Source organism: Athene cunicularia, unplaced genomic scaffold, assembly GCF_003259725.1.
Source record: "Athene cunicularia isolate RWA unplaced genomic scaffold, athCun1 SCF_6, whole genome shotgun sequence".
NCBI lineage: Eukaryota > Metazoa > Chordata > Aves > Strigiformes > Strigidae > Athene > Athene cunicularia.
In genome coordinates, this window is record NW_020799490.1 from 75,068 (window position 1) to 88,683 (window position 13,616).

The window sequence follows — 13,616 nt, forward strand, 5'->3', positions numbered from 1 at the left end:
TCTAGAAGCTGCAGAGTGCCGGCAAGGCAAGGTTGTTGTTGCTTTAACTGCACTCCATCTGCAACAATGCATTCGATGCAGGCTGGACTATACCTTTCAAACATCCTCAGAAAAAGATCCTATAGCTGTAATGGGACTATAACAATTTACCGAAATCATCCAAGACGACCTGGTCACAGTTCACTGCCAATGGAGCTTGCACACATACTGACAGGTTTGGTTTCTGCGCAGTCACTCTGCTCTGTATTTTTATCTAAATCAAGTGACATACAAAAGTATTTAAAGGAATCAATCAATCAACCTCTATATAGCTGAAAACCAATATAACCAGCAAAAAGATATGAAAAACCTGTAAGAGCAATTCAGCAACAATGTTGAAGAACTTCAAATTTCAACTTCAAAACCAGTATTTTCCTTTTACAATTCTTATTTACTTAAAGCCAATAATGGAACACAAATTGAAAGGTTACAAAAACCTGAGGAGATCTCTCATATTCTTTGTAATTTTAACCCAAGACAAACTAATGCTAATTAAAACATTAATATTTTGCAAGTGCCATGTGCATTTGTCCTAAAGTAAGTAAGAATAACACATTGACTCTTTTAGGTGACTAAAATAAAAAATCAAAAATAAGTAAAAAAAAAACCTAACCAAATAAATTATTCCCTTTAATTGTGAAGAGCAGTGCACAGTCTTCTGAATAACTTCAGAGTCAAGTTCTATTTGATTTTTTTACTGCAAACAAATTCTAAACCTCAATATCCAGGATACCCAGCACAACGTCAACTCTAGATTATGAGAGCTGACCTAACCATAAACCTGGAGTGGCTCTGCTTGCTTCTATTGCAGGCAGCTATTTTTCTGCAAAACCAACGGATATCAAAAGAATGTCCTTAACTCAGAGTGAAAACGAAAGTACAGTGGTGTTGGATGGGAATGTGGTCTGCAATATACACAGACCAGATCTGCTATCTGTTACCATCTGCTTGGTCTACCAAGAGCTCACTACAGCCAGGTTAAAATAGTTTAGGAAAATATTATCGCTTATAAAATGACCCTGGTGTTAGGAAGTTTGACTAATTTAGAGAATTAACATCAACATTTATTTTCATTTAACAATACATTTGGGCTGCCAAGAGGTCCTCGGATCATCCATCGTTATTAGTGCTAACAAGGAGGGATCACACCTACCTCTCTACATACCCAGGGTAAATTTGGCCTCATTTTCTGAAGCCAGAATCTCAGTAAGATGAACAGTGAAGACGGAGTCAACAGCCAATTAAATGAGCTAAAAACATGCAGACATGACTTCAGAATTTGTAATCAAAACAGTGTCATTTAAAGTTACTGGCAAATGCTACTTCAGCTCATTTCTCTGTTATGTTTGGCTTTCTGCTGCATATGAAGTGAAGAATCCTCTTATAAAGAAACTTTTGTCAAAAGCATCTAATTTTATTAAAACTTTTCTGACAGGTGTATCATTGTTGCAAAATTAAATTTAAAAATTACATTTTAAGCATGAAAATAAGTGACAAATTCTGGAAGTTTTTTTAGACCACAATGCATTGCCTGCAGATTTTGGGTACAACCACCACAATTACAGTGGCCAAATAATATTAATTAGCAACATTACCTACTTTTCAGAAAACAGTACATTGGTTGCAGTTGTACAATTCAAGAAAACATTTAATTTTAGAAGTCATCAAAAATGTTCTCAACGTGTCCAAGTTCAGTGGTTAAGTTCTAATTAGTCTGACAGGAGTTATACAATCATAATGTACAATTATTTCTTATTTTCGTAAGAACCAATGCTTTTAACTTTGTAAAGATTAAAGAACTGAATTCATTAATTAAAAGGTCTTTTCCATCAACTGCAATTAATTAGAATGGAGACATATGAAGATCAGTTAAATGAACTTATCACAGGAAAGAAATATTCTGGAAAAAACTTGAATGAAAAGTAAGTCCTACATTTACTATTTTTGTTTCATTAAAAGCTATGATACATAAACAAGAAAACAGAATGGAGAACATCTTCCCATTAAAAAGTTTATCAAATATATAAAACACATCCACAACCATTTTAAACAGTGCTTACCATTGCCTTTACAATAGCAATAGTGACCAGATGAGAGAGAACAATGGGAGTTACCTGTGTTCCCAATACTGAAATCAAAACCACTCTCCAAAACTCGAATTTGACAATTACAAAAATCAACAACTCACTTATACAATATATTGGCTCCAATGTAAACTAAAAGCTGATAAATTCATACCTTTCTGGAGGTAACTTAAATTTTCATTACATGCTTTGAAGTACCCTTATATTCACAAAGAGCCTGATTCAAAGTCCAATGCCCTTCATTTGAACTTCTTTGAGCAAAACTGTAACAGACTTTATCAGAATTAGGATTTTATCCTGTAGCATTTTAGCATTTAAAAATGCAGCAAAATACACTGGACCAAGTACAAGTAAACCACATTAGTGTAGGGGAATCTGGTTCAAGAAAGAGCCCGGTTACCCTTTGAACTCTTCACTCAAGACAGAGGGAGAACTTGCAAGGTTCTCAAAAATAAGGCTCCACTGATATTATTAGAAGATCCTCTCAAATAAAAATCATTATTATTTTTAGGCAATACTAAGGATAAACTATACTTGCACACACATGCATGCACATGTACACATAAACACACACTTCTTTTAGAATCAGTTACAGGCAGCAACTCTCATAGAGGACTGCAATGATGTCAATTTTCAAATTAGATTTTCCTAACATTTTTTTCACTAGCAAAAGTTATGACAGTCTTGTTACAAAAGGAAGTCTATTTCCATTTATTGACAACTAAAGATAACAAACCTTACATTGTGAGCAACCAAACATTTAATCCCTTTCAAATGTGTTGGAAAAATTATTCTTATAACTTCAAAGTCAAATTCATTCTATGCTAATAATCTTTTTGTGTCTGCTTCTTGATAAGCCTATCAAAAATAAAACCCCAATTACCTGCTGACTTCAGCAGAAGGCTTGCTAGAATGACACCCTGTCCTACAAAGGAGAAAAAGAATTATGTACATTTACCCATTTTCATGATCTAAGTGAAATACAAAGAAAGTAATGTGTGATAAAATTTGCCACCAGTATTTGAATGCTACCATTTGAGTTAGGCACAGTACCTTGACTGTGACTGATGGTGCTGCCTCTCCTTTTACCTCACTGCCAATGGCTTGCTGTGAAGAAAAAGATGGAAACAGAGAAAATTCAATATTACACATGAATGAGTGAACATAATGAATGCAATATTACTCTCCTATCATCAACTTGGTAATCAGGGAATTAACAGTCAAGGACCTCTCATTCCTACGCCAGATTAAAATACAAAAAAATACATTTCTGAATTGCTTCTGAAAACGTAAAGCCTCTGTTGGAAATTGCCTGCAAAAAGTATAGCAAAAGGTCATGAATGTGGTGTGTGTAAGACAGTAATACACTCTGATGTGCATATGAATGTTTGAAATGGTTTTGTTTGGCACATTACTTTCCACTGTATATTTATTTAAATTCTGGAAATACCTTCTGTTATTCAGTAGGGAAGGGTGACTTCCAATTTGCCAATATATTATATACACACCATAAAATATACTATAAAATCATCAAACACTATCTTAGAATCAGAAATATATTTGGAACTTCAAAAGGAAGTTATAGCAGGGATCTTGCTACTCCTGCTAATTTCGATTTCAAATAGACAGTTCCATCTAATTCAAAACTCATCTCGACCTTGCAGTCTTTTAATATTTTATGCTCATGCTTTATTTTGCAACAGGTCAGTCTGTACAGTTTAAGAAAATGTTCCTGTTTGTTCTTAATTTACTCTTTTACCATGAGAAGCTCTAAATACATTCAGGTGAGTAATTTGGTACTATTATAGCAGAAGTGAAGTGCTGCTTTAAAATAAAATTGTTTAAACAATCTGATGTCCTCAACCCACTCTCCTTTTCATCCCAACCTGCCAGTATAAGGTCCACATCTGCAAAGCTCCTAAGAAGTCAGGAAGCTGGTAGGCTCTCCGGGTTCCAGAAACAGGACTTTCATTTGCACGTTGCGTATCTTTTTCAGTTAAAAAAGTATAGCTACTTCATACTGGCTTGTCACGCCCACTGTCTCTGGTGACCAGCAGCTGATCCTGAAGCAGTAGCAGGGATGCAAAGGGACACGGGATCCCTACTACTTTCAGCTCTCAGAAATCAGCTGGATGTCCTGGATCAGGGACTGTACACAGGAGGTGGTGTTAAATAACCAGAATGTCCTCCAGTTACTCTTCTAACCCATTCCTGTACATCCATAGCCTCTTTGCTTTTACCACACACATCACCATTTAAACCTTTTCAAAAGCGCAGAAGTAGTATCTGCAAGCCTCTAAGTTCCAAGATCACTGCAGAAACCCTCACACTGTTCCCACATTTGCTGTATTGATCCTTCTCTAGGAAGTATCTTACTGGATTTTTCCTTTCTAGGTGGCTGCTGAAGGACCCCCCCTGGAAAGCCTACCACACAGGAGACTAAGACACAAACAGCCTCTGGAAATAAAAGATTCCAGGCTGTGGTTCAATTGATATATTGAGTTATTTATACATGAAACAGAGCGTTTGCATCTGGGAGGTTGAACAAACGAGCACAGCAGCGTGAGAGCTTTCTATGCACCTAACAGTTCTAAGTGTTGTGAGCAGATCACTGCAGCTAGCCAAGACCATGTCACACTGTCCTTTTTACCACAGACAAGTGCGAGGCCACCACATATAAAGACGTGCTTTTATCAAAGAACAACAGTAGTAGAGGTAGTATTAGTAACAGACTTTAAATAAATTTATCAAATATATCTATGAAAGTATTAAAAAGCATCTCCTTTTGCAGAAATTAGTGGCCAGAAATTACTTAAGATGTTCTAGTGCAAGGAGTAAGTTCTAAAAAGTTTTAAGACTATATAAGCCCTCCTGAATCTGAGTTTGAATTCATTTTTATAAACTACATATGTACACAAGATGAATAAGCTAATTAGGCTGCAACACCAAATAATGTTGAATGATGCCTTGACAGAGAAAGATTATTTCTGACAATGCATCTTTGAGTGGTTTGCATATTCTATCTTTAAAAGATCCATACCGTGAAACTTCTACCGTTTCCCCCCATATTAACAGCTGCTCACCATTACAAATTCTCATCACTATAAAGTTATTCCAGATCCTAAGTTCTCATTCACTGATCTTTGCTTAGCCAAGAACCTAAAGATCCCTAGACAGAAGATACTAAATTATTTTATTAATTCTAGTTAAAACCATTAACAAAAGTGTGTTTTAACTGATGGAAAATTGGGGGCTATGCAGAAGCTCCGTCCCATAAATATGTGGTAATCACTATCCATAATCAACCATTATTTACTCATGTATGAAACCAATGTTTTCAGAATAATTTCCTTTTTATATTGGTACATACAGATTCTGCATCCAAATCGGGCGAAACTTCTGCTGTGACAATGAGATCTCTGTGGTTTTGAGATTTGGGCAAAGTATCTTAAAAAAGAAAGAAAAAAAAAAAAAAAAGAAAAATAAATTTAGACACATTGTATCACAAGATTTTACACCTACTATATATAATCTTCAGAGACTCTAAGGAATTTTTAAACTTCTCTCCTCACATGTATATACTAATACACCTATGATAAACAACTATCTCCAAAATACGGACTGCACACGGCACTTTCATCTCAGTAATCTGCTAATTAATACTTAGACACAGAAACGTTCTGTGCCTCATACTGTAAAATTAAAATAGATTTTAGAAATTCCTCTGGCAAAGAAGGTATATGAATGCTTTACGTACAGAACACTCTATGGGGCTTAGTGACTACTACCTGATGATTTCCAGGACTGTCAATATACAAGGCAAAGGATGTTAGGAACTCATTTATAGCTGTGATATAAAACCTTACACAGATTCACGTGTAAAAAAAGTTTTAAGAATTAAAAAGTAGGCACATAAATACTATGAGGAATCTAAGGTATTTGTGCTTTTCTGCAAAGTACTTTTATTTCTTAATACTAAACGTACTGGAAAAAGAAAAACCCGATCAGGAAATGTATAGTTCCTAAAGTAGCAAACAGTAAAGACTTAATGTAACGGGGAAACTAACATAAAAATTGAGAGCATGAGCACATTCAGAAAGTTGCAAGAATTTTATTACACAAAGGGTGCTGAAAATGTCACAGAACTGGTGGTCAGCACATTATCTCTTTCTCAGAAAAGGATCAAGGGAAAAGATTTTGACGAAGACAGAAAATAAGTTTTCATTTTCTTTTGCTCAGAGAAAAACACCTCCCTTTACTACAAGGGAAAAAAATCAAAACCGAAACAGTTCCTCCAGTAGCACCTACCAGAGAAGCCGAGCCCTGTTTCATACTGCCACAACTGCACACAACTGGTTTTGCCAATTACACAGAGCACGGCACAATCCATTCCACTTGTACAAATAAGAAAATATCTTCCTTTACTAATCCTTCTTATATATCTCCCTTCAGGTTGCTTCTTCAAGCAAACTATGATACAACTTCTGTCATACAGTCATACAGTCATTTTTCTATTAGAAAGAGGACAGAGATCACAGTTTACACATAAGTATCACCTTTTTTTAATATTAAACTGAGACAAAGTTTAATACTTTTACTGTTAAACTAAGCCAGCTATCTTGAATCACTTATATCATCCAGATCGATGCAAGTAACATTAGATTTAAGTTAATATAACAGTTAAGATTTTTAATTATTTCATCAGTTTATAATGCAAATCCATATTCTTCAAAATGTACAAAATAGCATAAGTTCAACAGTTTAATGATCAGCACTGGACAGAAATATAAGACGTTTATGGAAATAACTACTCTTTTTTTTTTTTTTTTTTTTTTTTTTTTTTTTTTTTTTTTTTTTAATATGATGACATAATTCTAAATACCTTCCATGTTTGGAAGTCAAAATGAAACAAAGAAAAATTATTTCCGTTAAGGGTAGATATTTTCAAAACAACACAAGCTCTTACTGTACAAAGGTGAATCAGGAAGACAGAAAAGTCTACAGCTCATTTTAAAGATCATGCTTAGGAGTAACAATGCTGACCACTGTTCAAAAGTGTTTGGCATTCAACCAGATACGATTAGCAGTTACTTTAAGACTTAGCTAAAGTTCTAAGAAGAAAGCCCAAATGAATCAAAGCCAGACATTTGTAACTGAAAGGCATTCTTCATAAGTAAAAGGTTTTCTCACATATTTTGCATCCAGTTAAAGCCAAACACAATATCATTAGAGCATCTCTCCAAAACAAAACAAACAAAAAAAAGCATTCATAAAAACTCTTCTGAAAACACCACTGTAACACCTTAGACCAGATCAGAAAAACTGAGGAAGAAAATTAAGAAGAGAGAACAGGGAAAAGGTCCACAGTATTCACTAAACTTATCAACCATACCATGACAGTTACTAGAAAAGTTATAAAGGACAGCTATGTTTCCTTTCTCTCTCTCTCTAGATCTTCCACACAATATGTTAAAATCAACAAACAGAAGTTGATTCACTGCAAATGAATTTATTCCTTCCATCATGCTTCTCTTTTCTTTGGTTATGATAGCCAGACAAAATGGTCAAATACTTACAAAGAAGGGCTGTGATAAAAATCAATGGAATTTACCCACATCTGTATGCATAAATAACCAATTAATGGATTTGTAAAATTAAAACATGGATATTAGTCTATCACAATAATGGACAAAGTTATACACAATTACAAAAAAGAATATTTGAGATGTAGAATCAAGCTCATGATTGCAGATAAATAATTTCTTATTTTCTAGGGATTTCAACTGCAAGATTTTTCGCTCTCTTTTTACACAGAAAGCCATGACTATTTCTTTAATGCATGTTAAGAATGTGCTAACTACCATCAGGAAAAGATTTAATTGTTTCTTTCTATCAGCCTAAGATTTTTCCATAGTTTCCTGTAAAATCACGTTTCCAATTCCCTGTTCAAACCAGATACACTGTTTAAAAGCTCAGTTATGAAAACACAAGCTTTGAAGGATCTCTGTAGAAACTATGTGCCCTTACTTGAAAAAAAAAAATAATACAAGTTATTAGAAATGTAAATTCTAGAATTTATCCTGATCAGTTATTTGGTTTTTGATATCTCTCACTATGTTCTTCAAATACAACCACTTCTTAAAGAAGTTAAAGCAAAAGAAAAGTTGCTTTAGCAAAAGTTATTCTTTGTTAATTGTGTAACTTAAGAAGCCATTTGTAATAATAAAACTGAATTTGGCAATACTTTTGCTCTTTCTGAAGCCTAATTATATCAGACCGTTGCTGTGAAATTCCGTAAATTTTTTTGCCTTTGGGTAATACATGCACTTTTAGTGTTTTCTCTGAACCTTTGTACTAGTGAGAATTATCTCCAGCCTGATGTAACTTTCTTTAAAATTCCAACAAAAACACAAAGAAAAAACTCTATTCAAGGGCCTAATAGTCTAGGACTTTGTTTCTACCTTTATCTATTGTATATACCTTATAACCATTAAGTACTACATTTCTTACAGAAGTGTATGATTAAAGTATAAAAATAAATGGAACACCAAGTGAGGGGAGGGAAAGGATGCGTTAGAAGAAATCACTAACAGATGGTACATGTTCACAGTCAAGACAGCAGTAGAACTTTGATGGTATCACAGCTCCCCTAACCCATTCTTTGGCTGCTGTTGCAGCTACTGTGCCAGCTTCAGACCCTGGCTGGCTCTGCCCTGCAGTGTATTTCTAAAAGGAAGCCACGGGGATCCAGAACATTCCCCTTATGCTGCTCTGGATCAATACGAATGAGTGTTTTATTGGCTTCACTACAGTCTCTTTTCTCTTGAGGGAACAGTACTGCATTGAACTTACTCCTACAGCAGTCTCACTCAATTTATTTATCTGAACACGTACCATGCAAATGTATGATTTAGGAAAGTATTTAACAAATTATGAGACAGCAGTGAGGACTGCCAACATTTTGCTTAGCTTGAAGGTTATTGCTAAAAAGAAGAGGAACTGAACAGTAAAGACAGCATACATATTAACAGCAGAAGTTAGGAGAAGACTTTATTTTTTAAAATGCTTACTCAATTAAATTAAAAGCTTGTATTTCTTTTCATAATCATGACACATTCATGCCAATAATTTGCATATTCCATACTTAGAATATCATAGCAGACACTGCATTTGCAAATAAGCAGTCATATAAGCAAAGACAGACCAAATTTAATTCATAGATTTTGATAAGAAAGCCTAAGGCACTATCCCACTAACTAAACCCATGTAAAACATTCAATTTATATGTGTTCAAGCTATAATTTATAAAAGATTAACAAATTCTTTTAACTTACATACACTGACACCCTTCAAGCAACTCTTCTAGTACAATCCTCATTAAAAAATTAGGTAGCGGTATAGAAAAATAGAATTCTGTCTGATTTTCTATGTTGCCTTGTAGCATGGCTCCAGTACAGATAGGAAACTTCATTCCAGAATTTTCCAGGGTAACAACAATTCTGAAGGCAAACAGGTGTCACAGATTAATTCTGATAACTGATGGTCCAGTTGGAGAGTCCAAAATGCCTTTTTACAGAACATTAAGGCCACAAACCCACTGTTTATTTAATTTATTTATTACTTCAATTAAATATTCTGAAAAAACTACGTTGGATCACCTGAACTCTGTACAGTTGTATTAGAACTGCATACAGAAGTGAAGACCCCACTAGGCGCTGTACAAGTAAGTTGTTGCTGCAGATAAGTTTAAGCTTTCTCTTTCTACAGAAAGTAATTTTTACTCAGTGAATGAAATAAACCTTCTGGTTGAACTATGAATGTATGGAAACTGGTTGGGGGTTTTTTTTTGGACAACAGGTATCCGCTGTTAGTCCTCTGCTGCAGGTGGAACACACAAGTCCAAACTGCCTTCTGGAACAGATCACACGTAACAGGGCTCAAAACACGCTTGTCTCCCTACCTGTTATATAAACTCACCTTAAACAGAAACAGTCCCTCATTGGGGACTACTGTTCCTATTACCACAGAAAAGCTTCCAGCTACCACCGTGATTTTTAACATACATTAACATTCACTACAAAGAGTAAGTACATTGTAATAGGCAGCTGTCTTTGAGCACCATAAGGCTGGAGATGACAAGTCTCCCCCAACAAATAGTTTAAGAAGGTAGAAGACTTAATACTGATTTTCAACTTACAGGTGCAGTACATGTATTAGCAGCCATCCTGTGAATGGGACAGTCTATTTGTGACCTGTAAGCTTGGGGTCTGCAACTGTCAACTCTGAAAAATTGTAAACTCTCAATCCAAATTGAGAGTAAGTGGAACTAAGCCTGAGTTCTTGTTTCTCTGGCTGCTCGAGTATTTGTTGCCGACCGTAGCTAGTTTCCTTACTCAGGACTGTGTCTGTTGTTGGAACTACATGCAGAAATGCTCATCCTAGATTTCTTATCTCCAGAAAGCTCTGTACAACACACATCAGTGATACATTTACAGAATTCTGGATGGCACATGGAACAAATACATTGGGCTAACCCTGAGATCTGTATATACGAATAACAGAAGTAGACAGACTATTGTGAATACGTGGACCATAACACAGCCTTGGTGAGGTATGCAAATACCACCTAAAGTACAGGACTTTGCTTAATGCCTGACAAGTGCTTGCAAAGAACTGTGCCATACTGGCCATGGGTACATCAAAGTCTTTAAAAAAGGGATATTGCTGAAGCAGATGCTACCATGCTACCAAATACACTGGCTCACACTTTGCTCTTTAGTTACAGCAAAAAAAAAAAAAAAAAAAAAAAAAAGGGGGTGGTGGGAAATAACAAGAGAAACTGCATCATGAGCTTGTTCCACAATGGAGAAAGAAAAATGATGTATGAAAACAAAGCAATTTCTAAAATTCTCCAGCAATGGATTTTCGACCATCTTATCATCTCTTTCTAGAGGCTACGAATCTGTTAAGCTAGGAAGGAAAGATCCATGAGGACATCTGAATGTAAATCCAAAGGGCATGACGAAATACAGCTGCACTGTAAGCAATACATCTTTGATGACATACTACTGAAGTATAATACTTCAAAAGTGGTTTGTAAATACAGTCCTTCCCATGTACCTTTGAGCTGGCAGTCATCTGCAGGTAATCATTCTACAAACAAAACCAGCTCAAATCAATGAGGTGATTTTCCTATATAAATCTCCCTTTTCTTAACTTCTGAATTTATGTCAGCATTACAGAATGCACATTCAAAAATTCCATCTTAAAATAAACTCATTTTGACCAACTTTCCTGTTAGTCATGACATCCTTTAAGTCTGCACTAGCTCAGAGACAAAAGCCTTGGTTTAAGAAAGCAGCAATGCAAACGACACTTTTCCTCTGCTTCAGTCACTGTTCTGCTGGGTCCTAAGAAGATTGTTCAACATGAAACAGACACGTAGAAAAAAGCCTTTTTCAGTACTTTCCTTGTTAAAGCTCTCCACGAATTTGTACATCAATAGAAATAATAAGAACAATACAGATAACCAGTTATAACATATGATTTATAATAAAATGATTTTTCTGCTGGAATGTTTGCCTGCCAGTCAGAATTGCTTTATTTTCTCAAGCTTTTATAACAGTGGCTAAAGACAGCAGGCGGAGGGGGAGCATATTTAACAGTGTTATAGTAGTTTCCCCACAGCTACTGCACTCATACAATATCCCTGCAAATACCATTACTGCACTGGGCACATTTTGCACACAATCTGGAGTTTCAATTACTTGTTAAATTTATTTGATTGTAAACTATTATTATTTTTACTATATATTGCACAACAGTCAAAGCAAATCTAAGGGGACACTTTAACAGTGAGGAACTCAAAGTATGAAACAAATTATTCTGGTATCTAAAATAACTTTACAGTACAAAGCAACTCCTACACACATATAGTAATAATTTGAAAAAAATATCTTCTATTGGATTCTGGGTAATAATAACAGCATATGATTTTTGTAGGTCTTCTCTTACTAAAAAAACTGCTCACAACATCATTTTTGAAGAAATTAAAATGCTTTGCGTGTTTCCAGCTATATAATACCAAATTGATCACTCAAACAATTGACTTAGAAATTGAATCTGTAATTCTGAATTATACTCGAATGACACAAGCTAAGCCTTTGACAACTTCTAGGACAAGATCTGGTTATTGACAGCATTCACAGCTTTGATTATTTGTATTTATAATAGCACATAAAAATTCTATCTCAATTTCAGAAGTAGTCTTAATTGATATTACTCATACCAATTACTTCAGAAAACACGATGCTCTGCAATACTTGCAGTCCGTTATGGATAATGTATTATTATAAACGACAAAATTAGCAAACTAATTTCTGAATTGTGCTCAACCATTTGGAATCCAATTCCCTCCTCATTTTATCATTCTCTGAAGTACTTATATGCAAAAGCATAACTACAATAGCACTTTTTAGTGCTTTTGAAAATCCTAATTGTGTTTCATTACCATTTAATGTCATTATAGCTGCAACTGTGTGAAGTATTTGATAAAATGTTGAAGGAAGATCATAGTAGGAGTAATAAAGTATAAAAATTTCTAACATGAACTAATGGGAGTAAAAGTCAAAAGCCCATCTTACTGTTATTAAACACACACTCCGAAATTAGACCTACCGTTGAGTATTTAAAGCATACCTTGTGCAACTGAGTGCCAGCTACCACCAATTTTTATACAGTTTTAGGTATCTGTGGAGCACCCTCAGGGTCTTCTGAAAATCCCTTCCTCATTATAAAAAACTGCGTTCAACTTCACATCAAAAGTAACACTTGTATGTGTAAGACTTTCCCATTTTGCTATTACACATGAAAATAATCTGTTTGCTCTCAGAAACTAAAATTCTTTTAAGGCTATTTATATTATGTATTTAACACATTTTGCACACTGCAGAGGGCACACAAACATATAATGTAAATATAGTGTTCAATTATAACTGTTTAACAATATGTAATATTGAATATCATTAAGAGGTAAATAATTTGTGCTTTTTGCTTCACAGAAAAGCATTTGTGCGATAGTTTAGGATTGCTGATTTTAACAGAATACCTGACACAAATCTAGTTTAAAAAATTATGAGATGCATGTAAGAGGAAGAGGGAAATGAAACATGATTTCATCTTGACAAGCAGTGGAAAAACAGTTTAAAAAAAGAGGTTATTATTAGAACAACAGGTCAACACCTATCCCCTCTTACAAGCACTGAAATCTACTGAGAGTCAGAACTGAATAAAACCTGAATTTGCCAGTGTCAACGCTTTGAACGCCTGAAGATTTCTCCAGCTCCCAGGTCTTACAGAGTACTTTCACTCTCTACTTGTGTGAGTGCAGACATTGTCACCAGCACCTTTACATGGTGACACCACACAGCAAACCAGCAAACCAGCGCCTTACTGTATGACAAATTCAGACACGTCTTTAGCTTGGGGGGGGGG

The 13,616-nt window shown here is 35.0% G+C and overlaps 1 pseudogene; it reads right to left on the reverse strand.

Moving 5' to 3' along the window:
* Positions 1-13,616, reverse strand: part of LOC113490888 — a 35,210-nt pseudogene that overhangs the window by 19,417 nt on the left and 2,177 nt on the right.